Here is a 27,615-nt window from a genome sequence, read left to right as displayed (position 1 = left end):
GCAAACCTGCAGATGACCATTCTCCAGGGAATACCTTAACTATTTTAGCTACAACTTGTGATTTTACCTGGATATTTCAGAATAATAGTATTATAGAGTTTTTTTTAAGTCTTTTAATTTGAAACAATATCATTTCTTACTACAGAAACAAATATTTAGTTCTCATATACTAAACATTAACTTTCACATGGACTTCTCTTTGTCAACGATTGTAGACATGCCATTATTATTAATGATCAATGTGTGTATGTATATATCAAGTTCAGAAGTGATATATGCAATGTAATAAACTATAATATCCTTATAAAATATTACTATTCTGGGGATATTAAGTGTTTATGTTTTCCATCTTTTGTTTTGTCTACATTTTTCTGGTAGAAGTATAAATTTATATTCAATGTTATCAAATACATAAGTTTTCAATTTTATTTTTATTTCCTTACTGGAGACATTGCTTTGTAATCATCCATTTTTATTTTGTTTCTAGGCCTAGTTCATTATTGTCTTTATAGTATCTTGGTTTACTTTCATTTTGGGGTACTCCATCCATCTCTCTCTTTTCTTGTTTCCTGGAGATCGTGTGTTCTCCTTTCTTGATTTCCTCCCTCACTGTGAGTGTGCAGATTGTTCATTAGCTGCCAAGAAGTAATACTGGGGAATCAAAGTTTTTCAGTTGCTTGTCTGAAAAGATCTTTTCTTTACCTTCACTTTTGATATATAATTTGACTGGTTGTACCATTTATGTATCATTTTGCCTCAGAAATTTTAAAGTTATCTTATCCTGTTTCCAGTGGTATTAAGAAGTGCAGTAACTCCTGATTATAAATTGTTCTTATTTTTTCCCCCACATACATCTTAAAGCTCATATGATTTTCAGTCAGAATTTAGAATTCTGAAATTCCCAGTAATGTCATTCATGTAGGTATTTTAGCATAGATTTGTCTGGGCATTAAAAAGGCTTTGTAATTTGAAGATAACACTTTTCAGGACTGAAAATGTATTTTTTTAATTTATTTTAAAATTTCCTTTTTTGTTCTCTATGTACCGTTTTCTGAAATTCCTGGATGTATAATTACTTTTAGATTTTTTTTCTCCTGTATTTTTCAAAACTTTGTCTTTAGTCTTATGTTTTCACATTGCTATTCTCTTTTAAAAATGTTTATCAATTTATCCAAATGTATACTTCTAAAGTTATTTATTTTTGTCTACTGGAGTTTCATGAGGAAAATGGATACATATGTATATATTTTCTAAGAATTCCTTTCTATCACTATTAATTTTTGAAAAACTAAATGGCTTGGCAGGTGGAAACAGCTTAAGATTAAAAGAGACATAAGTTACGATTCCAACTGCAAGATTTACTGGCTTGGTGACATTAGTATATCCAAGTTATTTAACTTTCTAACTCAGCTACACTCTCAATACTGTGAGAGCAATAATACTGATCTCAATTGTGTGGATTAAATGTGATAATCAATCTGAGTATTTTGCCTAATATTTGACACATACTAATTCAATAACTGTTAGTTAATGATTAGTTCATTAATGTTAGTAGTATTAGTGTTAAAGCAAATGATACATAGTGAAATACAATAATATACATTGTCTATTCACATACAATGTTAAGAGACATAATTATGAGGAGGAATACATTTCAAGAGATCTATTGTATAACAAGGTGATTATAGTTAATGATGATATACTGTATTCTTGAAAAATATAGATAAAGTGGATGTTAAGTGCTCTTACCACAAAGTTGACACAGATGTGAGGTAATGCACTTTTTAATTAGCTAGTTTCAACCATTTTAAAATATATGTACTCAAAGAATCATGTGCATGATGAAAACATACAATTATGTTAACTGTCAATTTTTAAAATGTAAATGGTTTTTATATTTTTAGATGGTGGAAAAAATCAAAAGGAGAATAATATTTCATGACATATTATAATTATATGGAATTTGAATTGAATGTCTATAAATAGAAATGTGTAGGAGCATAAAAACTAAATTAAAATGTAGGGAATATACCTTAAAATGTATCAGAATATTATTTACACAGGTAGAGAAAAACAGCTTCCTTTGACTCGTACTTCAAAATTTTAAAAATAATTATTTAACATGTCATTCATATTTATGTTAATGTCCGAAAAAGTAGACACTATTAATCCTGGCGCAATACTGTAATAGAAATTACTATTTGTGTTCCAGGAGTTACTCCTTTTAATAGACTAAGTTGAAAGGCTCTGGAGGGAAAGAGACCAAAGCCCAGATCTTATTATGTTTTATTATTCTAAATATTGGAGAATCTCTGATGTTTTGAAATGAGCTTGGCTGTGAGCCTCCAGCAAGAAAGACCAAATTGCTACCAACAATTAGAAGACTGTAAGTGTTCTAGGTAATGAATTGGTTTAACATCAGAGCTCAGATAATGAATAGGGCTGATACACACACACACACTCACACACACACACACAAACACTCATATGTATACGTTTCCTTCTGTTCCACCCATATGAGCACGCTGGATGTACTTTAGGGACAATGACTAAGATTTGTGTGAATTAGAACCTGAGTTTTCTGTGGAGTACAAATTGTTTGAAATGACTGTGAAGCAATACATTTATCCTTCCTCAGAAAATCATCATGGCCTGTCCAAAATCTAGTTGAGTTCTCAACACAAGAAATACAAGACTATGATAGACCAAGGTAAAGAACTACCACAGCCCCTATAATTCTTACTATAATGTTACCTTAGATGACTAAAATTCCTCTTTCTCCTCCTTTGTAACATGTGAAAATACAGCCAGACTACAGCTGGAATCATTTGAATAATAACAAGAAAGATATAATAATTGATAAATATAGTACAAATTCAAGTAAATGAATGAGAAAACAAAGAAAACATGTAAAACTGAAGAGCTGAAATATCCAATGTGAGTGGATTGTTGGAAATTCTTATTCTAGGTACAAAAGAGATAATGCATTTTTAGAATCCAAGAAATAATAAACTGAAAGTGGTTTTGAGCATATGATTTGAAGTTAAAAATATAGTAGTTCCCAAAGACTGTAGTGCTGTTCATAAAAACAAACCAGAGTTAAATATGCCAATTAGGAAATGGTATGCATGGAGGAAGGAAATAGCTGAAGTCATATCAACCAATTATACATTGAAAGGGAATGTGTGCATGAAAATGTAGAAGACCAAGTTACTAAAAAATATTTGTCTTTATCGTCTTTCTCCAAATTAAACATTTTTGAATGAATTAAAAACTCCAAATCAGTCTCCTTATTGATTAAATTAAAAATTTTTGCTTGAAATTTTCTTCACTAATTTGTGTAAACAAAAGGAATTTTTAAAAGCGGACTACATCTTCGTAAGAAGATTAATTTGCAAACCAAAGTGTAAAAACTCCTATTCATTGATGAGGCCAGCTTTACCCTGATAACGAGTTGTTTTTTTTTTTTAAAGACATCACAAGAAAGAAAAAACTACATGCCACTCTTTTTATGAATATAGAGGTATAAATCTTTAAAAATAGTACAAACTGAATCCAGCAACACATAAAAATGATTTTATGTCATGATCAAGTGAGATTTACTCCAGAAAGCAAGGTTTAAGATGAACTAATCGATCAATTAATGTAACACATACCATGCAGAAATAGCATCTGAAAAAAAATACAACAACCTTCCATGACAAGAACACACAAAACACACTGAAATAGAAAAGGGTACTGCCTTCATTTCATAAAGGGCATTACAAGAAATCCTCAGCTAATGTCACACCTAATGGTGAAAGACTAACTGCTTTCTCCCTAATAAGAGTAACAAAAAAAAGGATGTTTGCTCTTGTCATTTGTAGTCAACACTGCACTGAAGTCTCTAGCCAATGCAATTCATCAAGAAAAGGAAATAAAAGCATGCTGATTGAACAGAAAAAGTGAAATTATCTCCAGATGACATGACCTTGTATACAGAACATCCTAAGTAAGCAAAGAGAAAAGCTATTGGAACTAATAAAAAGCTCAATAGGTTTCACATCACAAGTTAAACATACAAAAGTCAATTGTATTTCCATACGATAGAAATGAATGAAATAATAAGACAATTCTATTTAGATTAGCATGAAAAAGAATAAATAATGAAAAATATGTAACAAAAGAAGTATAAAACATTTTCTGAAAACTACAAAACATTTTTGAAAGAAGTGAATCAATAAACAAATGAAAGGAAGACGCAATCTCATATCCACAGCTTGGTAGACTTAATATTGTCAAGCTTGCAATACTTACAGATCTTATGCAATTACTAACAAAACCCCAACTAGTTGTTTAAGCAAAAATAATTTTGAAAAAATTATGATATTGAAGAATTGACACTTTACAATGATAGAACTTGCCATAAAGTAATCAAGATAGTTTGATAATTGCATAAGCATAGAAAAAGATAAATGAAATGAAATTGAGATCCAGAAACTCACGTTTATACGTACTGATTTTGAACAAAGATGCCAAGATAATTTAACAGGGAAAATCATAGTCTTTCTAACAAGTGGTGGCTGGGACAACTGGATGTCCACATGCAAAATAATGGATCTCTTTCTCACACCATATATAACATACATCAAAATAGATCCTAGACCTAAATGCGAAAGCTAAAACTATAACTTTCATAGAATTTTTATTAACTCATTATTCTGAATAATCTTGATTAATTGTTTAAACATAAGCAATATCTTGATGACTTTAGGTTGGGCAAAGCCTTCTTAACATGACAATAAAACACAAGTCAAAAAAAGTGGGTAAGTTCTACTTTACCTAAAAGTAGAGAGCTTGCTTTTATTTTTATTTATTTATTTTTTTTTGAGTATTGTCTGTGGTGGCTTCAGGCTGGAATGCAGTAGCACGATCTTGGCTCTCTGCAACCTCCGCTCCCAGGTTCAAGTGATTCTCCTGCCTTAGCCTCCTGAGTAGCTGGGATTACAGGTGCACATAACCACGCCTTGCTAATTTTTGTGTTTTTAGTAGAAATCGTGTTTCACCGTGTTGGTCAGACTGGTTTCAAACTCCTGACCTCATGATCTGCCCGCCTCAGCCTCCCAAAGTGCTGGGATTGGGATTACAGGTGTGAGCCACCACACCCGGCCAAAAGCATTTTTTATAAAGCTTCAAATGATAGTATACATACAGAGGGGAGAAAATATTTGTAAATCTTTCATACAAGGTGCTTGTATCTAGAATATATGAAAATCTTACCCAAGTTAATAATGAAAATAACTCAATGTTTAGGCAATAAATATATCTTCATAGAAGATATGAACTGGCCAATGAATACATGAAATTACGCTCAACCTTATTAACTATTAGGGAAATGCAACTCAAAAATTGTAGTAAAATATCACTTCACATTCACTCTGTAATAAAACAACAGATAAGGAGAATTATTGGCAAGAATGGGGAGAACTTAGAAACCTTATACATTGCTTGTAGGATTATGTCATGATACATTAAAAAATTCTGCATTTCTTCAGAAATTTTATTGCAAAACACATTGCTGACCCACTCATTCTACTTCTGGGTATCTACCTGAGGCAAATGAAAACATATGTCTATACAAAAATATGTACCCAAATATTCATAGTATCACTATTCCTCATATGCAAAAGTGGAAGCAATCCAAATATATACCAACCTATGAATGGAGAAATAAAATGTGGTATATTCATATGGCAGAATATATTACTTGGTAGAATAAAGGAATGAAGTATTGGTACATCTTATACCACATGTAGACCTTGAAAGAATTTCATGAAGAGAATTGAGCCATTTATAAAGAATATCATATTCTATAATTATGTTTATATAAAATGTCCAGAATACTTATATCCATAGATACAGAAAATGCAACAGTGGTGCTTAGTGAGAAAGGGGAATGGGGAGAGTAGGTGCTAATAGATAGTTTCTTTTGGAGTGGTGAAAATTTTCTAAGTTTAGATAGTGGCAGTGGTTGTACAACTTGAGAATATGCTTTAAACCACTTAATGGTTTATTTTTAAAGGGTGAATTTTATGGTGTGTGTGTGTGTGTAGAGAGAGCAAGACATATCTGAAACTATTTTCTTCATAATGTGAGACAATGTTAAGTAAATTTTGTCTTTTCTTACATACACTTAATGAAGTAATGTATGCAATGTTTCAATTAGAATGAGTAATTTATTTCAGAAAATAAAGATACCTGCTAATCATTTTTTGTCTTCCTTTCCTCCTAATTCTTTTTTATATTGTTACTTTCTACCATTTGTTTTATTATTATAACCATGTATTTCTGCTATAAAAACTGGTATTATTTAAAATTTTTATTTCCTACTCAATCATCTTACCCTCGAACATTCATGAATTAATTAATTCAACAGATTTGAGTTCTTACATGTGGAGAATTTCTTATAACACATTTAGTGACCTAGAGATGATTAACATGAATGAATACTGTCCACAAATTTTTAATAAAGATGGTGATATGACACATACACACACACCATCTGCCTGGAAGAGATATTAGGACACATGGAAAATATATGGGACTAGAGAGAAGTTAGGGAAACTAATTCTAAAACTAAGTTCTAGACTTAGTTGTGGAAGCAACTTTCTGTGTGATGGTAGCATATATAATTGTTCTTTATGTCTTCTAATGTAATATATATTTCCAAAGAGGATTTCCAAAACCTCTTTCAACCGAATAACAGCTCATCAATACCACTAAATATAGCTTATTAAGGGCACAGTACTAAGGTAGGAAAATATTAATGCAAACAGAAATAATGAAATTATTTATGGAGGTATTAAAGTTTTAACTGAACATTAAATAATATGTAATATCTCAATAAGAGTTCAAGGACACTATCAAAAACAGAATCTGACATAATAAATGGAATAGAAATAGGGAGAAGCTGCTGAGTGCGGTGGCTCAGGCCTGTAATCCGAGCACTTTGGGAGGCCAAGGCGGGTGGATCACGAGGCCAGGAGTTCAAGACTAGTCTGAAGAGCATGGCGAAACCTGTCTCTAGTAAAAATACAAAAAATTAGCCAGGCATTGTGGCGCACACCTGTGGTCCCAGCTACTGGGAGGCTGAGGCAGGAGAATTGCTTGAACCCGGCAGGTGGAGGTTGCAGTGAGCGGAGATTGTGCCATTGCACTCCAGCCTGGGTGACGGAGTGAGACTCCGCCTCAAAAAAAAAAAAAAAAAAAAAAAGAAAAAAGAAAAAAAAAAGAAATAGGGAGAAACAAGGCAATCTCAGGAAATTACTACAGGCTACTTTGTATCAGAATGAGGTGGCAAAAATCAGAATGTATTAATATTTCATAAATTTTACTATAATAAAGGTTTTTATTCATCCAGAGTTTACACATCAGGAGAACAGATGGCAGAGTAGGCATTCTTAATGTTCCTCCGTGCTATTAAAAAATGCTTCAGGCTTTTAGGCGTGGCTCATGTCATCAAGCATTTTATCTTATCTGTTTTCAGATGAATTTGGTCATTCTGTCTCCGTAACTAGAGGCTTCAGTTGTATGACTCACTTCCTTTTTCTCTCATCTATGTGATGTCACAATCCTGATTAATTTGAACGACCCAAACAAATAGCATAGTGGCAAATATTTTGACCCCGTCAAGCCTGTTTTATTTCCAATTATTATTTCTACTTGTTTTCCTTTTATATGTCCACAACCTGGAGCTTAATAGTACCAAAATTGTCCTACATTTCAAATCTCAAGATAGCCTCTTTCTTCCAGCTCTAATGCTATTACCCCTTTGATATTGGTTAGTTGGTTTCATGGAGATATTTATTACCATATCTCCTTCATTCTCTCCTTCACTTTATTCTGATAGGGTTTCCTTGGCTTAACTCCCTCACTATCTACCTTGAATATCCAAATGATTTGCCATGTCATTTTCTATATTAACCCAATTAATTCCAAATAATTTTTCTCACACCTGCTTTGAAGAATATTTCTATAGGAACTACTATACTCTAAAGATAATCAAACTACTTTGAGAAAATAAATGATTCTTCCCACAAACCTGCTATTCCACAGACTTTCTTATTTAATGAAATTGGCCACTGCATTGTTGCTTTCTCCACTCATAAATTATTTAATCATTCTTGATGCCCGTCACTCAGTCCATTCAACAAGTTCTGTCAACTTCGTCTTTAATATTTTGCTATTTTTTCATATACGTCTGCCCACGATAAGATGCAAATTTCATGTGATCAGGTACTTGACGTGTTTTGTTTACTCTTCACTCTCTAGATCTAGAATGCTGCTTACAACAAAACGGTAAACAAATGAAGTGGTCTTAAAGTTAGGTTGGATCATCAGCAACAGCCGGTAGTAATGGCCTTTTTCTTTGACCCAGCTGTTGTTGCAGTCTTCAGAATTCTCTTCAGGTAACTTCCTATTGTTGAGTTTCTTTGCTTCCAGGTAGTTGAGCTTGCCTTCATTCTTTTAGAAACTATATGGGCAATTAAATGTGAACATAACCACCTAATGTCTGTCAATTCCAAAAACATGGCACTTCCTATAGACTAGCATCTCCAATGCTCAAGATATCATCTCCATAGTAATTTATTTATTTGTAGTTTCAGTAGTATATTCCTTTATTCTAGGAGCCAGATGTTTCTGACAGATAGGACATCGTATATGACCGGAAATCACATGTCCAGTAGCTCATTACCTTATTTTATTATAAAGTGAATTCCCTATTCAGAACAATATTATGCAGCCTGTCATGAAAATTTCTAAGTTATTCAATAAGGGTATGGATGGTAATGCTTAAAAAAGCATGCAGGAAGGGAAATTCATATCAAAATGCTGAACAACTGCCTAATTCAAGAAAGACAAATTGTTGGCCTCCTCATAATGAAATGGGTCCAAGTTTTGTCAATCTGCTTCCAGTAACTGTTTGATTATAATATTGAAGAATCAAGTTTTATTGCTTATTTTTGAAATTTCGAAACTTGGAAGGGTGTATTCATGTTTTGAGCTCATATCCAACAGCAATCCTTGCCTGGTATTCATTAGATCCTTCTGGTGATCTTTATGTGACACAGAAATGTGTCCTTTTCCTGACTACATTTTCTCACTGTTACTTCAAACCACATCTTTCAATAAACATGGATAATAAGGTATATAACTGATTTTTCCCATTGGAGACATATGCCCATTCCAAGTTCATTCATGGGCATCCTGTGCAATGATGTAATGGCACAAAAGTGCTTAGTTAGGTTTTTTTTCCAGAAAATCTTGCAGAGCCATTTGAAAAGGAGCCTTTAAATTTACCCTATAAAGTCCAATGGACACAGAAAATTTCTCATAATGTAATAAGCATTGGCAGAATGAAGTATAACTGTGGATCAAGAGGGGCAGGAAAGTTTGAAAAACTTATCAGTTCCAATTCTGCACAAAGCTTGCTCCTCTCTCATTGCTTAAGCATACTTAGAATCCAGTTTCTAGGCACATTCTTTAGATTTTTGCCAACATTAATTAGAAAAAGTTTCCAAATTCTTTGTCTTGAACTTCTTCTTTATGGTTTCACTTTTGATGGTCTTTTCTTCCCTTCTCCCTTGACTGCATGAGGGAATGAACTCTATTAAGAGATATAAAACAAAAGTAAGAGTCATAGGAAATGAGGACAATGCGTTCCTTTTTTCAGAAGACTGCCACTGACAAGCATCGTCATCAACCCTATCAGAAAGAAGAGAAGGGAAGGCAGTCTGCAAGGGAGATTTAGTGTGAGCTTTCCATGTGGATATTAATGCAATCTAAATCATTCTAATTCTGACTATTTCAGTCTTATCCTATAGATGTCCTACTTTTCACATAGAATGCATAGCAGGACTTGAAATGTAACTGACATTGTACTTGGCAACCCAGCAGGCTCAAGAGATCAATGTTTGATTTGGGTTTTCGGGTATCTCAGTTTTGCAGCTTCAAGAGATAAGCAATTCTTTTATCACTGCCACAGAAAATTTCTTGGTTTCTACCACTGCCTTGAGCTACTATTTGAACTTTTATTCTTTTTTAAAGTTTCCTCATTTTGGAGACTGCATTCCACTTCATGGTCCTTGATTTCCTTCTTTGTTCACACCGCTGAATGGCAGTCATGATGCAGCCCCCATAATCTTAGAACTCATTGGGTTCTTTATTCCAGATGATCACTAAGGATAATTACATTTTCTCTTGCTACCATAGAGCAAAGCTTACTACATTCCTATTGAGGAATATAAAGCGGAATATAACTGGCTAACTATACAATCAATCCAAGTTACCTATTATTTTCCTAAGAGGTTTTTTTTTTTTTTTTTCCCCCTGTATAATATACTGTGGTAATTAAGCCTGTGTAATAGTTTCAGGGAGCTGGGACAAATTATTTTTTAAATGATTGCCATTTTTATAGTTGAAGATTGAACCCTGTCTCACATTATGTCTTAGTAAGTAGGAAATTCCAATTGACAAGGTGGTTTGAATGCTGGACAAACAAAAATGACCAATACTATACTGCTTTGCATAACAGATAATACCTTTACTATTCAGAACCTGCTTACGTTTCTGGTATTATCTTCTACCACTTATTATTATTCAGACTTAATTGAGACTCCTTGAAAATGCCCTTTTTATGCTTTCTAGTCTTTGTACCCTTCCACACTTCCCCATCTCTGTCTCTCCTTTCTTTGCCACTCTTGAAAAAGCATCTTAAAATAAAGTGCCACAGTACCTGGCACATTCCTAGTACTCACCAAAAGTTGAGTGATAAATATATAGTTGATAAATTTTTTATTTTAATATTTCATTTTAAAATAAAGATGCTGACACCTGTCTAAATTATCTGCTTTCTACCAGTTCACATAGGTTAAACACCTATATACAGAGAACAAGGCTGGTATTATTTTCACAACAGAAAGATAAAACATCTGTGTACATGTTCTAAATGATAGAACCAGAGACTGCAAGGAACTGCACCAATGTGTTTGCACCTAAAAACATAAAAGAAAATATTTTGACTTACATTGGTCAAAGTGTATTTAACTGAAAATGTTGGGAAAAGTCATCAGATATCAAGTAGCTTGGAATACTTGTAAGTGACTTACCATTCTTTAATGATAATAGAATCACCTCTCTGTTTCTGGGCAAATTTATTGAGTTCATGGTAGTTATCTAATGTAAAAATTGTATCTTGGCTGTTTGCAGTGGCTCACACCTGTAATCCCAGCAAATTCAGAGGCCAAGGCGGGCAGATGGTCTGAGGTCAGGAGCTCAAGACCAGTCTGGCCAACATGGTGAAACCCCATCTCTACTAAAAATACAAAAAATTAGCTGGGCTTGGTGGCAGGCACCTGCAATCCCAGCTACTCAGGAGACTGAGGCAGGAGAATTGCTTGAACCCAGGAGGCGGAGGATGCAGAGAGTTGAGATCATGCCATTGCACTCCAGCCTGGGCAACAAGAATGAAACACTGTCTCAAACAAAAACAAAAACAAAACCAAAAAACAATTGTTTCTCATTGGCTGTTATTCCTATGATTCACTTATGGAAAATGTAGGGAATTTTTGATAGTGTCATAATTCATCGTGAAAAAAAGTATATGGATCTGTGCATATGTATGTGTGTATATATGTAATATTTATATATATGTGAAATAATGAAGTAATTAGACTACACATTAAAAAGACTGAAAAAAGGGAAAATATATAGAATGTATACTATACTTGTGTGAAACTGAAAATAAATAAAATCATAGTCATAACAAATAAGATTAACTAGGTTGATTTCTAAGCCACCATTTATGCATATGATTCAAACGTGTTTAGTATCCCTTATACTATACTATATTTAGTATCCACTAGTACTAAAAATAAGCATATCTCTTTATTTTAGAAACAAATATATATATACACACACACATACACATCTATATGTATATCTGTAGAGTTAGTGATTTGGTTATATATATATAAACAGATTAATATGTATATACATATATATGAATGTACATATAAAGTGTAACTATTAACTTGTCTAAGAAGAGTTCTTCAGGCTTTAAAGATGATGGTTTCATTATGTTATTTTAGCACACTAATGGTAAATTAATTTTAGAGGTAATTTTTAAATTTATTTTTCTGTCACTGAAATATTTTATTTTACATTTTTAACAGGTTTATTGAGGTATAATGGACATAGAAGAAACTGTACATATTTAATACATGCAGTTTGATGAGGTTGCACATATGCATACACCCTTGAAATCATACAATAATCAAGATACTAAGCATATTCGGCACCTGGAAATGTTTCCTATCACGCTCCCCCTTTTTTTTTCTGGTGAAAACAACCTGAAATCTAACAAATTTTTGAGTCTGCAATATAGTATTGTTAACTATTGATATTATGGTGTACTGTAGATCTCTAGATATTATTAGTCTTGCATAATTGGAATTTGTTTCCTTTTGGTTAACTTTCTGTTTCTCCCTCTCCTAGTCCTGATAACCATGATTCTACAAATTATATTCTATTCGATGCTTATATCACACATTCTTTTTTAATTTGTTCATTGACAGGCATTTAAATTGTTTCAATATCTTAGCTATTGTAAATAATGCTAGAGTAAAAATGAGAGTGCACATAGCTCCTCTAAATTCTTATTTCAATTCTTTGGGGTATATACCCAGAAGTGGGATTTCTAGATCATATTGCAGTTACATATTTATTTTGGGAGGAAACCTCTGCAATATGTTTTATTGCACCATTTTCTGTTCCTACCATCAATGTAGAAAGTTTCCAATTTCTTTATAATCTATACACTAGTTATCTTTGGGTACGTTTTTTTTAATATAATAGCCATCCTAACAGGTGTGAGGTAGTATCACATTATGCTTATAATTTGCATTTCTCTGGTGATTAGTGATGTGGAGCACCTTTTCATATGCCCGTTAGCTAGTTGTGTATCATCTTTGGTGAAATGTTTATTCAAACTCTTTTCCCATTTTGTAAGCTGAATATCTATTTATTTATTTTTTACAATTGCATTTTAGAAGCTGCTCATATATCAACCGATTATGAAAAGGGTACCAAGTATATACAATGAAGAAAGGGTAGTCTATTCAACAAATGGTTTAGGGGAAACTCAGTATTTACACGAAAAAGAATGAAATTGGACTTTTATCCTACCCTATACACAAAAATTAACCCAAAATAAAGTAAAGGCTTAAATGCAAGACTTAAAATCTAACAAGCTTGAAAACAAACAGAAGAAAACCTTGATATAGGTCTTGGCAATTATTTCTTGGATATGTCACCAAAGCACAAGCAACAAAAGCAAAAATAGAACTATGAGACCAACCTAAAAGTACAATGCTCTGAACAGCAAAGGAAACAACAGAGTGACAAGACAACCTGTGGAATAGGAGGTATTTCCAAACCATATTTCTATTAAGGGCTTTATATCTAAAATATATAAGGCAAATTAATTTTAAAATAGCATGAAATACATTCATACATATACAGAAACCATTCTTAATATTTTTTCTTTTACTCTCCTATGACCAAAAAAAAAAAAAACAAAAAAAACAAAACACTCAAGTGAGTTACTCTAATTCAAACTTCAAAATCATTGCCTCAGTATACTTTCCAGTCTCTGCCAGTGCCTTGTCCAGGTCCCAAAATCTCTAGCCAGGACTCCCACAAAGTCTCTAATATTTTTCTGTTTGTACCATGTTTGTCCCACTGTAAACACTGACACCACCACTAATGTTTTCAAAAGTTAGCAGTAAATTAAGTACATCACTTATTTGGTATAGCCCATCACTTTTCATTTCACTTGAAAAACAACAGAAAACATCCGTACCCCTTCTTGACATCACCCACCTAAGTCTCCAACCTCATTCCAAACCATTTTTCCCCTTCTGCCCCATGTTTTCCCCACAGCGAACTGCTAGAACCTGCTCTCTCTTCCTGAAATTAATTGTTCTCTTGCATATAACAACTTCATCCAGCCCCTGCCCTAAGAAAATCCACTAAACTCTAGCATGGCTTCTAGCTGCCTGAGGCTGTATCCCTAGGATGACTCCTATTCCCCTTTCAAATGTCTGCTTGAGAAAGTTCAGTTCTGTCAGGAAAATTTACTGTTTATTTTAGCCATCACCTGATAATAGGCCCTGTATTTGTCCATTCTCACACTGCTATAAATGACTATCTGAGACTGGGTAATTTATGAAGAAAAGAGGTTTACTTGACTCACAGTTCCACAGGCTGTACAGGAACATGGCTGGGAGTCTTCAGGAAACTTACAATCAAGGCAGAAGGTGAAGGGGAAGCAGGCACATCTTATGTGCAGAGGAGGAGGAGGGGGAGGAGGAGGAGAGAGGAAGAAAGAGGAAGAAGAGCCACACACTTTTAAATAACCAGATCTCATGAGAACTCACTATCATGAGAACAGCAAGGGGAAAATCCACCCCCGTGATCCAATCACACCCCACCAGATCCTGCCTCCAACGATGAAGATAACAATTCAACATGAGATTTGGGTGGGGATGCAGAGTCATACCGTATCAGGCCCTGTCTTCCCTTTTTTAGATCATTTACTATAAATGACTTACTATATAAGTATGCATCTCTTACAACTTAGAAATTCTTTCAAGGCTCTGAGAGAAACGTCTTTGGCATGTAATCATCAGGGAGGTTAGGGCCTCTGCCTTTCAGTCTTTGTGGGAGGACAGAAAAATAGCTTCATTAACTGCCAAGTAGCAGATACACCTGGCCTAATTGCATCTACACCGACTAACTCTTCGACAGTTCTCACTTTGCTGACTCTATTGAGCTCTGTGCTCTCTCCACACCCTCTTTCTCCATTTAAAATGCCCCAATCACCTCTGCATAAATCAGAGGGAAGAACAGCACTTTTCTCCACTGTCAGTAGTTACTGAATTAAATGTTTCTACTGTTATAACTAGTACCCAGCTGTGTTTATTTTTGAGAATGTATGCACAGCTAGGCAAGTCATGAGGAACTTGTCATTCGATACTGTTTTTTTCTCCACTAGTATCCAAGTGTCTCAACATACAAATTATAAAGTCACATGTGCTGAATAGATAGTGACTGTAAAGTCATGATCACTAAATAGGTATTAATTTGGAAAACAAAATAAATACATTTTAATTGTATTTGTTTTCTTTTTGCTTATTGTATATTCTTGTTAAAAAAAACACAAAACTATAACTTTGTTCTGAATATTGTCAAATTTTAAGTTTTTTTCCACTTCAGATTATAAAGATACCACTAAAAACATCATTCAGTATAGTTCTCCAAATGTAGTTTGATTAATACAGTTTAAATGTGCATTGGGGCTACCTCTTTCTGGCCTTTTGCTTGTGTGAATAAAACTTAAAATGATACTAGATTTGAATGGGGGCTAAATCTCACTAATTGCACACATTGAAACTGAGATCCACTGGAATCTTTTCTTGTATTTGTTCAGCTTATCATTGGTTAATTCAACACTTTACAATTTCTAGCTATTTAATGTATATTCTGTAGAAACAAATGGTATATACATGTAAACATTAATTTTATACAGTCATTTTACCTGTTAAAAAGTTTTACCTATTGTGTTATTACATCTTAATTTGGCTTATCCGTAAGTTAGGTAAAGGGTGATTTTCAATTTAAATATTTCAAAACTGGGTGGGATGCTTTGAAATAATCCTATAATCCCAGCACTTTGCAACGCTGAGGCAGCAATATTGCTTAAGCCCCGGATTTCATGACCAGCCCAGGCAACATGGTGAGATCTCATCTCTACACAAAATTAAAATATTAGCCAGACACGGTGGCATGCGTCTGTGGACCTAGTTACTCAGGAGGCTGAGGCAGGAGAATCCTTAGAGCCCAGGAATTTGAGGTGCCATTGACCCATGATCACACATTACACCGTAGCCTGGGTGACACAGGGAGACCCTGTCTCCAAAATATATATACATAATATATATATATATATATTTTTCATCATGTAATGAACGCGACTGGATAATATCTGAAATACTAGGCAGATTAATGGGTGCAAATATACAATCTGAGAGAAAAAATAAAACCTGTTTGATAGATCAGTAATATGACTATAATTTATAATAACCTATTGTATGTTTCAAAATAACTAGAAGAGAATAATTCAAATGTTTCTAGCATAAAGAAAAAACAAATATTTAAGGTAATGGATATCCCAACTACGTTGATTTGATCTTTACAAATAATATAAATATTTTAAATTATCACATACACACCAAAATGTGTACATATAATATGTTCAATTATATATATAAAATATGTAAAGGATATATATGGCATATGAAAAGAGAAATGCTTCTAAGTTACTTTTATGTAAATCTGCTATGAAAACACAATGTGTGAAAATACATTTTTGTTCTGTTTCAAATTTAAAAAATTAAGTTTTATTAATCATAAGCATCAATAATTACTAAACAAAATTTCATATTAACTTGAAATAATATTTAACTGGCTTAAAAAATTCCTTCTGAAAGCAAAGAGAATCTGAAATTCTATAAAATATTTCATGAACGTTATTACATGTAAAACCAATTTTAGTGACAATAAAGTAAGGTAAACCATTATATCTTTTACTTTACTATTTTTATATTATAACACAAATAAAGTTAGATATAGGGTTGAAATGATGTAGGCTTAAACTACTTTTGATGAGCTGTAAACAATGCAAGAAATGACAAGAAAACTAAAATCAAATTAAACGTTTCTTGATTATGTAGTGCAGAATAAAGATTTAAATGATTTTAACTAATAAGGTACACAGCATATACACACAAATATTACCCACAATGCTAAAATAATGTTCAGGCAGATCGTTTTATATCTTTGCAAATGTATTAGATAATGTATGTTAACAATTTCTGATGCATTATTAATTCTACTTTGACTGTATGAGAAATTGTTCTCTAAAAGCCTAAAGCTATATTAAAAAGAATAACAAATTGATAACAAATTCCTTTTTGTATTTTTCAATCTAATTTGTTTTAAAAACCTTTAATCCAGGAGTGCTGCTAAATATAAAGCATGTTTCTAATGCAGCTTTGTGAAGTTTTATTTTTCTCTAAGACTGGATTTTCGTTTTAATGCCATGATAATAAAAACAAAAATTAATGTGAGCTACAGAGTATTAAATTTTCTATTGAAAGAAATGAAATTAAGATTTCTAATATATGCTTGCAGATAAGTTTAGAGAGGAAAATGAGACACGAGTAGATAAAATGAATAACCTAATTGTTTAAATTGAGGTTTTCTCTTTTCTTTTCCCACCCCCCCCCCTCCCGCCCCGAGACGGAGTCTTGTTCTGTCGCCCAGGCTGGAATGCAGCGGCGCGATCTCGGCTCTCTGCAACCTCTGCCTCCCGGGTTCAAGCGATTTTTCTGCTTCACCTTCCGGAGTAGCTGGAACTACAGGCGCCTACCTCCACACCTGGCTAAATTTTTGTATTTTTAGTAGAAATTGGTTTCACTATGTTAGCCAGGATGGTCTCGATCTCCTGACCTTGTGATCCTCCCACCTCGGCCGAGTTAGTCCTTACTTTTAAAAAAATTGTATGTAATTCAGGAATATGAAACTTTTTCAAAATGTAACAAACATTTAGAAAAATTCATCACACATCAGGCCACAAGTAAAACCTTAACAAAATGTATTCATATTCACTTAATAGTTTGCAAACAGAATATTTGAAATAATTTTAGTAAAAATAAAATATATGAATACTTTTTAAAACATGTTTTAATTGCAACTGTATTTCTGTGGAAATACGGTAGTCAAATTATTTTCAGATTTCTCAACATCTTTCATATGTTTTATTGAGAAAGAAAACTTTATTAAAAATAGAGCTATGAATCCTCAAGTTATGATAATGAGATATAAATGGAATATAATATTATAGAAACATAAATAATTACAAATAAGTAAGAATTAATGAATTGGTAAATAGTCCAAAATTAAAAAAAAACAGAAACCTTTTGGGTATAGTTAATTCACAATAGCAAAGACATGGAATCAACCTAACCATATACACTGTGTTCTCACTTACAAGTAGGAGCTAAAAGATGAGAAGGCGTGGACACATGCAGGGGAACAACACACACCAGAGCCTATTGGAGGGAAGAGAGTAGGAGGGAGAGGATCAGGAGAAATAACTAATGGGTACCAGGCATAATACCTGGACAACAAAATAATCTGTACAACAAACTCCCGTGACACAAGCTTAGGTATGTAACAAAGGTATGTACTCCTGAACTTAAAAGTTGGAAAAAAAATAAAATAAAAAGAGAAAATAGGAAGACCCTAACATTACACATTTTAGAAACAACAATGTTAATGTAACAGAAAGAACCCAGGAAACAGAAAGGGATTGAATTTGAAGGTTTAAACAAAGTAGCAATTTATTTGTAAAACATAAGTAATCTAAAAATCACTTCCAAAAGAGGTAATACAAGTACAATAATTAAAAAAAAATTGTATTTCAGATAATTCACTGAAAGCTAGACAGTTTTACATAAAAGACAATATCACCTATTCTATATAAATTCTTTCACATTAAAACATTTTCCTTTAGTATACAGTTTTTATTAGATTTCTGACAAAATCATAAAATAAAATTTCATTATCCATTGTAAATGTACATGAATTTTTTTTGAATTCTAGCAAAATAAATGGTGTATTGAAAATACTAAAACTCATGCATATTTTTGATTTAAAAAATATTTAGTTTTTTTAAACATCAATAAATTACATTAAAAAATAAAAAGCTTATTTCCTTAAATGTTGACTTAAGCAATAAAAAAATCCATTTTTAATGTTAAGAACTATAAAGTAAAAAGAGTATTCAAGTATCTTGAATACTCAGTTAAAATCTAGACATATAATTAATTTCTAGTATTCTCTCTTCCACAAAAATATAGAAAACTTCCTAAGTGTTCAGGGCAGGGGGGATACATAAAGTATCTAGATATACAGTAAACAATTATTGTACAAAATTTATGTTAAATTTTCAAAAGATTAATGAGGGACATATATTAGTACTTGAATATATGGCGAGATGTAACATGTTTTGTTTTTAAGAAATATATTACAAAAGCATTAATTTTTCCAAAAATAATCCATGAGTTTTTAAAAATTACAATTTGTGATGTAAAGGAAAGTTTTACTTTTGTTAGAAATATCAAATTTTTTAGGAGAATAAATATCAGTTACTAGCAGGAAAGTTGTTTGTAATACTTATTAATTATGGGAGTCTGACATGTCAACTGTTTATTACAGTAATGAAAATATTGTGGCACTGATGCAGGTTGAAATATAAATATAAATTCCAGTTATAGACCAAAATATACAATCACATTATGTATATTCTGAAGGTTACAGTTTTGAAGTAAGCAAAAATAATGCAAAATTCACTAAAAAAAAAAAAAAAAAAAAAAAAAGAATAGCCAACCTCATGGCCATTTGAGGAAGAAGAGGACTTAGAAGTTTATCATTTAAACAATGTCACTGGTGGGGGGCGGGAAGAGGTCAATAAATATGGTAATCATATATGAGAAGGCTTATGTGTCAGTACATTTAATCTATGAATATTTCTTCTATATCTTCAAGGAAAGCAGAAACAGTCTAAGAAAAGCAAGCAGGCAGAGGGAATGAAAATCTATACGACTGATAAATACATACTTACATATAAAATATATCTAAAAAGCAAATAACTAAAAAAATAAAACTTTTAAAAAGTTTGTTTTTTGTTTTTGTATTTAGAGGATAAGGTATTCTCTAGAATCGTTTTGAATGTACTAGTAAGAATTCTGTTTGTTTGTTTTTTGTTAGTTTTTTGTTTTATCTTGAGACAGTTTCGCTGTGTCGCCCAGGCTGGAGGGCAGTGGCACGATTTCTGCTCACTGCAACCTCCGCCTCCCAGGCTCAAACGATTCTCATGTCTCAGCCTCAAAAGTAGCTGGGACTACAGGCGACCAGCTAATTTTTGTACTTTTAGTAGAGATGGGTTTTCGCCATGTTGGCCAAGCTGGTCTTCAACTCCTGGCCTCAAGTGATCCACCCACCCCAGCCTCCCAAAGTGCTGGGATTGCAGGTGTGAGCCACCGGCACCCGACATAGTAAGAACTCTTTCTGGTTATCTCCATTTTCTTCAATTCAAATGTCTCCTTCTTCATCCTGCTTTTATTTATGATTCGTTTTCCCTTAAATGCTCCCAAAACGAGAGCTTATGTTCATAAATAAAGGATTATTTTTGTTTTGCCTGGCATAGGGTTTCTTCACAACTATGTAGACCTATGTAAATTTTCCCAGAGTTTTTTCTCCTAAAAGAAATTGTGAAATTAAAGAAGTCCTATTAAGTAAATACTTATTAATGATGCTTAGTATAGAATAAAAATAGCACAAGACTGTAGGATGGCCAAAGTGAGATTACAGTGGCACTAGGCTTGTGGGACTTTAGTGTTGGAAACTTCTTTATGGGTGGAAATATTTTCCTTTTAATTGTGGGAACATAACAATCTGTTTTGTTTATATCCCGAAAAGTAGTTGATATAAATCTATAGGTTGATTTAGCGCTAATGTATTCTTTAATTTTTAAATAATATATACACTTTGCATAAATAATTACTTGGAAATTATTTTCAAATAATTTTCAATATTTTAAAACAGTTCATTTGAGGAATAGCTTTTATAGTTGTTATTATATGCTAAATAGTGAGTTCTTCTATCCAGAAGAACCACCCTGGATTTGAGAAAAAAAAAATCAGACTCATTTTGGAAATACTGTTCTACTACCTTTGTTGGTGATTAATTGAAATAGTAGATAACTAAAATCAAAACAATCAAGAGCACATATAAAAGTACAGCAAAGTAATATAGAGACTTCTAATATTAGAACTATTTAGAAAAATGTTTAGAGCTGAAGGTGATTTATGTATTTATTTAGAACATACTATAGTCCAGAGTTATTATTAATTTATAAATAAAATCCATCCAATATATAAATAACATGGATTGTTAGGAAGTGTGTATCTCAAATTCTTTCAATAGATTAGTGGTTTAAGTAGAACTTTTTTTATCCTTTATATTCATCATTTATCTTAATAAAAGTATCTTTTTGATTAAAAAACAAACTTTTCTTTGAATGTTAGTGTATCTTGGAAGGGTTTAATGCAAGTAAATAAATTTGTACTTAACAATGTTATTTATAAGATGTTCTGCACATTCAAAAACTTCAAACTGTCGGCCAGGCCTCACACCTGTAATTCCAGCACTTTAGGAGGCTGAGGTGGGAGAATCACTTGAATCAAGGAGGCAGAGGCTACAGTGAGCAGTGATCTCTCCACTGCCCTCCAACCTGGGCAATAGAGTGAGACACAGTCTTTAAAAAAAAAAAAACCCTTCAAACTTGACAGATTTTTACCAAGCATGGGTCCTAAGTTGATGAATACATAAAGATCATTTCAAACTGACATGAAAAATGCATATATGTATTATCGAAAGGCAATTCAACTGCTTAAAATAATTGTTCTTATAAACTAAACATTCACAGATACTCCTAAAGTATATTATTATGTTATAAACTTTTCTTTTCACATTAAATAGTAAAGCCATGTTAACCTTGACAGTTGTCTGAATTATTAGATATTCCTAATTGGTGGACCGCTATCAGTTAGACTTTAAAGATCTGTATTGAAGTTAAAGACAATGATATTAAGGTCAGAGTGAGAGTGGGAAAATAAACATGTGATTTATTTTATATAATGGAGCCAATAATTGAACATAATATTTGAACTACATATAAGGAGTCCTCCCTATAAAAAAATAAACTGGTAACAATTGCTTATTCCTTTTTTCTCCTCTCTCTGTTTGATGTCAACACTTGGGAAAGAAGAAAAGAAGAATATTAAAGTTATATTTCGATTTAATAATGCTACATTTTATTAAAATATACATATATCTATATTAATTTTGTCCAAATGCATCATAATAATCCCCAAGGTACTACTCAAGAACTAATAATTTTTGGAGGTGGAGGCAGGCAGATCTCTTCAGCATAGAAGTTAAAGACTAGCTTGGGCAGCATGGCAAAACTCCACCTCTGCAAAAAATACAAACTTTAATGGGGCCTGGTGGCAAGCACCTGTAGTCCCAGCCACTCTGTGGGGGCTGAGGTGGATGATCACTTGAGCCTGGGAGGTTGAGACTGCAGTGAGCCGTGATCACACGACCACACTCCAGCATGAGCAACAGAGTGAGACCCTGTTTCGTTAAAAACAAACAAACAAAACAAAACTAATAATCAATATTGCATTTTATATCCCAACTTTTAGAAATTTTTGCATGTTGAAACTCAGCAAGATATATTCATATGCACATACCAATGGAAAGTGGAATTAGCAACTACATTCCTATTTTATGCTGGAAGAAATTGTCCTCTGCAATCTTGTTATTCTTCAATTCAAACTATTTAACTTTTAGAAAGTGACATAAACATGTGTAGGCTGTTAAGTGTTCTTACTAATGCATAAGAAGGCAGTAAAGATTTCATTTGCATACATATTGCAATTATTATTTTGCCAGATAAAGAAAAAATAAGGTATAATATTAATTCATAGGTCAAATATTTTTATTATGTACTAATTACACTGTTTTTCTATTAATGCTCTCAAAAGACAAGATCAGTCCTGGTCAGTGAGCCAAAAAAATTAACAAATTGGGTAAAATTCAATTAATTCAAACACTTTTCTTAATCAAAAACGATTCTAATTCTCTTATTTACTCTTTGAAACAACATGCATTTTAGTTTACTTAGGACACATTGCCTCTGACTAGAAATGCGCTTATCAATTTGTTTATTCTGTGCCTGGAATCAGTCACACCAGAGCATGTCTCAAGGAGCTTCAGAAAATCATATCTAATATCAACTTGTATATGTCATAAAATTAGTATTAGAATAAAGTATGACATCATATCTCATTCCTGAAACCCTAAAATATTGACTACCAAAATTTATATATTCAAGGACTGATTTAAATTCATGAATTATAATTTACTATTTGCTTTGATTGATGCAAAGAAAGAAAGTGCTTTTTTTTTTCCTAGTTTTCTATTTAAGTAGATCTTAGTGTTCTATGGACAGAAAATAAAACTCTTAAAAAAGTAAAACAGTTATGCTCATTGATAAAAAGCTATATATTTAAAAATACAAATCATTTTGGTGTTTTTAGGAAACGGAAACATCCGGAATTCAACCTAATATTTTCAGTTACTGAGCACAAATCTAGAAACTTTATAATTACTACCTCACTTGAACATAAAAACAAGACAAAACAAAACAAAACCACCCTACAATATAAACACTATTTTACTAAAGAAAGTCAAGTACTTTTGGTTCTAAATTCAAAATGTGATGGGAATCTTCAATTAGACTACCCTAATATTCTCCTATTTGCTCTTCTGTATCTTCTTTTTCCTTTTTCTTTACCCACATGACAGCCAGAACCATCTTAAGGGTTACAGTATGCATTAGAGGAACAATTAAAGCTTTGTTGTCCCTGTTATAAATTCAGCTCAATTCAGCTCAATCAGAATTTTTGTTCACGTCACATAAAACAAGTGTTTTCTTTGTTAAAATCTCATCATATGCCATGGAATCCTTGCTGATTCCATTGTCAGTTGTCTATTCTTATTCTGTTATACACTAGAATTAAATATTGCAGTCAGTGAAGTGGAAAATAGAGGTGAAAATGAAAAAACATTATTTATTAGAAACATGTTTGACTAACAGAAATGATTAGCTGGTCCAATCATATTTATGTAAGCTTTTCAAATCAGCATTTTGGACAATGTATTAAAAGGAAACCCTCTATAAGAGTTCCTTTTTCACTGCATCCTTACCAGCAGCATTTGTTATTTTTTGTCTTCTTGATAATAGCATTAGCTGGCTTGAGATGATACCCTATTGTTATATTGATTTGCAATTCCCTGATGATTAATGATGTTGAACATGTTTTTCATATGCTTGTTGACCACTTGTATATCTTATTTTGAAAAGTGTCTGTTGAGATAATTTGCAGATTTTTTTTGTTGGTGGTGATTGGTCTGCTGTTGAGTTGTTTGAGTCCCTTATATAGTCTGGTTATCAATTCCCTGTCAAATGGATAGTTTGCAATTATTCTCTCCCATGCTGTAAGTTGTCTTTCTACTCTGATGATTGTTTCCTTTGCTGCACATAAACTCTTTAATTGGACGTAATCCAATTTGTCTGTTTTTGCTTTTACTACCTGTGCTTTTGAGGTCTTACCAAAAATATCTTTGCCCAGACCAATTACCTGAGCATTTCTCTAATGTTTTCTTCTAGTGGTTTCATAGTTTCAGGTCTTACATCAAGGTATTGATTCCATTTTGAGTTGATTTTTGTTTATGGGGAGAGAGTAATCTAATTTAATTATTCTACTTATGGATATTCAGTTTTCCTAGCAACATTTATTAAAGGGACTGTCTTTTCCCCATTGTATTGCTTGGTACTTTTGCCGAATATCAGCTGACTGTAAATGCGTGGATTTATTTCTGGATTGTCTCTTCTGTTCCATTGGTGTGTGTGTCGAGTGTTTTTTGTTGTTGTTGTTTTTTTTTTTACTTATTATTATTGTTATTTATTTATTTATTTATTTTTTGCTGGTATGATGCTGTTTTGGTTACTATAGGTTTGTGGTATATTTTGAGGTCAGGTGTGAGATGCTGCCAGTTTTGTTCTTTTTGCTTAGTCTTTTTTGGTTTCACACAAATTTTATTTATTTATTTATTTTTTGCATTGTTGGTTGGAGTGTAAACTAGTACAGTCACTATGGAGAACAGTATGAAGTTTCATTAATAAAACTACAAATAGAACTACCCTTTGAATCGGCAGTCTCATTACTGGGCATTTATCAATGCACATTATTTGGATGACAGCTTCGTTAGTATTCCAGAGCTCAGCAGCTTGTAATACACCTTTGCAATTAACCTGCACATGTACCCTCTGATTTGAAAAGAAATATTGAAAAAAAAGATATTATTTAAAACTACCCCCCATAGACACAAAAGACAGGAAAACAGTGTTACTGAAAGGCATCTATGTTTATTGCAGCACTATTCACAATAGCTAATATATGATATTGACCTAGTTGTCCAACAACAGATGAATGGATAAATAAAATGTGGTTGTATACACAATATAATACTAATCAGCTATAAAAGTTAAAATACTATAATTAGCAGCAACGTGGACAAAACTGGAGGCTATTATGTTACATGAAATAAGCCAGGAACAGAAAGTTGAACACAACATGTTTTCATTCACCTGTGGAAGCTAAAGAAGTTTATTTCATAAAAGTTAGAAGTAGAACACAGGATAGTAGAGCTGGGAAAGGTTAAGGCAAATGGAGAGATTGGGGGAAATTTATTAAAGGAAACAAAATTATATAGCAAGGTAGGATGAATAAGTTTAGTGTTCTATACCATTGTAGGATGACTATAGTTAACGATAGTGAAGTTTCGAATAGCTAGAAGGCTGTTGAATGTTCCCAACACAAATATGATAAATAGAGATAATGATATGAGATAATGATGAATTGAGATAATGATATGCTAATTACACTGACCTGATCATTATACATTATATATATAGAAACATCACTATGTACTCCATAAATAAGTACAATTACTATATGTCAATTAAAAATAAAATAAAATGTTAACAGAAAGAAAATATTCTATAGATAAGATGAAATAAAGACTATGATTTGTTTCTTCCTTTCTTTGATGTCATTAATTACGTTTGACCATTTAACCCCAAATACTATCATCTCAATGCAGGAGAGAGAAAAAAAGTGAAACCAAGAACAATAAAACTAAAGTTGTGTCATAGAATTTCTCACCTTATTATATTTTCATCTTTCTTTTGGGAATCTGTTCCTGAAAGTTGAATTAATATATGCTAAGTTTCATGACATATTAGCATAATTAGTCTGTCCAAGTTGTCATTTTTGTTTTCAATTTTTAATTTTGCCTTCTAAGTGCATCCCTAGTCTCATTCTTTACAGACACAGTTTTTATCTATCTTTTAATATTTATGTTAAATTTTGAAATATGTGGTATTGTTACTATGAACATGCCTTTTAAAGATTTGCGTAATGGTATTTTGTTACCCAGTGTTTGTTCTATTTTCTATTTTTTTGTGATCTATACATATATAATTACTTTTAACTATAAAAAGTGAGTTTTGTTTACACGACACTTTTAATGCTTCTCTAATTATAAACATCTAGTGTTTTCCAATTATTGCCTGAGATATACTTTATTAAAATAAACATTTTTGTTCATATCTCTTTACAGATCTGTATACAGTTTTTCTTGAGCATGAGATTTCTGGGACATGGGCAACATGTACTTTCGGTTTCATGGATACTGCATACAGTTTCCCCACGTTCTCAAAACAAAGCAAAACATTTGTCTTTATTGCATGATCTACCTTTGTCAATTTGGTGGCATCATCTACAGTGACACATAATTGTTGTGCAAAAAATACAGAAAATACTTGGACTTGCAGTGTTAGAGGGTCACCGGGGTATTCATGCCTCACAAGCAAAAAGCACCCAGCACTGAGGGGGACCAGGTTTGCTAGAGAAAGAGGAGCTTCAAAAGAAATTTGTCAAATGCATACTTGTTTTTAGTGTAATTGGTCCAATTTTAACTTCATATTCTATAGAGAATTTGAGAATTGCATTTCTTTGGGAAAACAAGAAAAAGAGGATGTTTTCTTTGTTCAGTTAGAACAGAATTTTCCATAGCATGAAAAAACACAATGCCAGAGTTAAATTAATTATAGAAGGGGAGGGAGATTCTATGTAACACATTACATATTGATTTTGTGTGTTAAGGTTGATTAATATTTGAAAGCAAAATCTAGAAGTTTAGATTTTGCATTTCAAGTAATTGAGAGCTATAAAAGTTGTTTTAGTAGATACATGGAATAATGATAACTCTAATTGGATATGCTTGAGAAATGTACTGTTTTTATGCATCTGGAGAATGATATTAATAGGTAAATACTCAACAGCCTTCATAAAGATTCCAAAAATATTTATTAAAGAAACAAGCTCTGCTCACTCTTATTTTTCTGAGCAAATAAATCTGCTACTAAGAAAAATCATTACTATTTTTTTCAGAAATGGAAGTTCAAAGGGTTTTTTTCATGACGAGGGCTATGACTTGGATTGGGCGTTGGGGAAACTTGGGTGGGGAAAGAGGGTGACATTGGGGTAACAAAAAATATTTGGATGAAATGTTCAGGTAGCAGTTTCTTTCAAATTTTTGGAGAACATGAAGCAGTGAGGTTTTTTATGCTAATTGTTTACTGCAGAGTGGTTTAGTCTTTTCTTTCTAAAGCAGAAGGAAATATTATTTGGACTATTGTTACTTTTTAAAATTTTATACACGACTTTAGAAGTATAACATATTGATGTTATGGTT

The 27,615-nt window shown here is 32.4% G+C and overlaps 2 long non-coding RNA genes across 3 annotated transcripts in view; one reads left to right on the top strand and one right to left on the bottom strand.

The window, feature by feature from the left end:
• LOC105484644 (uncharacterized) overlaps nucleotides 1–27,615 on the bottom strand; it is a 199,112-nt gene that overhangs the window by 124,953 nt on the left and 46,544 nt on the right. The gene's annotated exons all lie outside the window — the stretch shown is intronic.
• LOC139356583 (uncharacterized) lies at nucleotides 8,310–26,745 on the top strand. Of its 2 annotated transcripts, none has more exons than XR_011608613.1 (3): nucleotides 8,310–8,447; nucleotides 9,713–9,804; nucleotides 26,479–26,745. It is a non-coding gene; the product is annotated as an uncharacterized lncRNA (long non-coding RNA). The 2 variants fall into 2 exon arrangements; XR_011608612.1 differs by lacking the exon at nucleotides 26,479–26,745 and adding an exon at nucleotides 10,900–11,103.

This window comes from Macaca nemestrina, chromosome 1, assembly GCF_043159975.1.
Source record: "Macaca nemestrina isolate mMacNem1 chromosome 1, mMacNem.hap1, whole genome shotgun sequence".
NCBI lineage: Eukaryota > Metazoa > Chordata > Mammalia > Primates > Cercopithecidae > Macaca > Macaca nemestrina.
Note: the sequence above shows the minus strand (reverse complement) of the source record. Positions and strands in the feature narration are given on the sequence as shown.